Here is a 2,052-nt window from a genome sequence, read left to right as displayed (position 1 = left end):
GGATACATACCTGCAGGAACTCAGGCTAGGGACCACTGGACACAGGAATGGCAAAGCAGGAGACCTGAGGCACCAAAGAGGGGAGGCCCCCGGGGCACACTGCTCTGTCGGGAGACGCGGGATCGCGGGCCAGACCTGGGGGCGCGCTCAGACCCGAGCGGCCGGCACAGGGTTGTGGAGCCAAACTTGGACTCGGAAAGAGAAAGGGGTCCTGGAGCCACTGGGGCGGCAGATGCCACTAACCCCAGTGGGAGATAAGTAGGGCCAGCTGGAGTGCGTTAGAGTACCTGGAAGGTTCCCACCCTCCACAGCCAAATCTCGGCAGCATATTCTTTTCAGGACCATAGCTCCCGAGGCCCCTGATTTGGAGGTTCAAGTCCCTCCATCGCACCCGCACTCCGATCTCCATCTTCCTGTTGACCCAGGGTGCCCCTGTGAGCCCCAGTCTCTCCGCGAGAAACCGCGGCGATGCGAAGGGCCGCCCGGACTCACCGGCCCGCGCCGGCCTGAGCCCAGCCCGCCACCCGGCAGCACTGCGCCTGCGCCGAGCGAGCCCAGGGCACCTCCCACAAGACCCCGCGGCGCACCGCCCAGCTGCGGTCCCAGGCCCCGGGTGACCGACCTGCGTGGTCCCAGGGTCTGCGGAGGTTCCTCGGCCAGCCCTGTCGGTGCGGAGGTGGGGGTAGAAAAGTCACTTTAAAAAAAAAATGTTTATTTGAGAGAGAGCACCAGCAGGGAAGGAACAGAGGATCTGAAGCGGGCTCTGCCTGGACAGCAGAGAGCCCGATGGGAGGGCTCGAACTCACAAACCTCAGATCATGGCCTGAGCCCAACTCATCTGCTTACCTATTGGAGCCACCCAGGCGCCCTGAAAGTCATTTTTAAATTTCAGTTCCTGGGATCCTGCAATGGAAAAACGGCCTCCCTCCTTCGATGTGGAAGCTAGCCCCGCACCTAGGACCTCGGGGCCCGCGCCTGGCACTTGAGAGTCTGATGTGTAGCCCCGCCTAGTGTGACCCTTGCTAACCCCCTGGGCCCGTCCCCCGCCTCCAGCCAGTACGCTTAAGGTGATGTCCTTTTGGCCGGCCCGCCTCCTTCCTGATTCTATACAGGCTTCCAATCTCCTTGCAAGCAGCCCCACTCTCCACGTGGAATCTCTTGGAAACCTCACTTGGTTTTTGGAGCCAAACTCGGGAGGCGCGGGGCTGTTTCTCCAAGGCTGATTCATGGCTGCTGGTTCCCATCCCCACCCCCTCTAACTAATCTTGTAGTTAGGAATTGTCTAACTAATCTTGTAGTGGAAATTGTCAGGTCTGGGAAAATGGTCGAAGATGGAGAAGCCTGGTTGGCCACCTTTTAGTAAGTCCTGGAAGTGGAGAGGTTGTCTGGCCCCCGGTTATTTATGGCTCTTTTTACATTGTAGGGTACTTGATGCCTCACCTCTTAATCCTAGTTTCCATCCTGGGCTAAAGGACAAATCCCAGTTAACATCATGTTCTGCACCTGTGACTGTAGTAGTCACAAATATTCTGGATTCCCACTTCTTTCCAGGATGTGGTAGACCTGCAGTTTCCCATCCCTTGGAATTTAGCGGTGACAGTGCGACCTGTTTGGCCACAAAATACAAGTAGTAATGTATGCCACTTTCAAAAGGAGTCTTTTAAGGGGCGCCTGGGTGGTGCAGTCGGTTAAGCATCTGACTTCAGCCAGGTCACGATCTCGCGGTCTGTGAGTTCGAGCCCCGCGTCAGGCTCTGGGCTGATGGCTCAGAGCCTGGAGCCTGTTTCTGATTCTGTGTCTCCCTCTCTCTCTGCCCCTCCCCCGTTCATGCTCTGTCTTTCTCTGTCCCAAAAATAAATAAACGTTGAAAAAAAAAATTCAAAAGGAGTCTTTTAAGAGCCAATACACGATTTGTCCTGTTTCTTTTCTCTCTGCCCCCGGAAATTGTAACATTCGATGTTTAGAGGCAGCCTCTAAAATGGCTCCCAGTTGTTCCCTGTGCACTTCATGTCTCTGACACATTTTATTAATTTCACAAAATTTCATACTTGC

The sequence above is a fragment of the Acinonyx jubatus genome, chromosome C1 (genome assembly GCF_027475565.1).
Source record: "Acinonyx jubatus isolate Ajub_Pintada_27869175 chromosome C1, VMU_Ajub_asm_v1.0, whole genome shotgun sequence".
NCBI classification, from domain to species: Eukaryota; Metazoa; Chordata; class Mammalia; order Carnivora; family Felidae; genus Acinonyx; species Acinonyx jubatus.
This window is presented reverse-complemented; position numbering follows the sequence as displayed.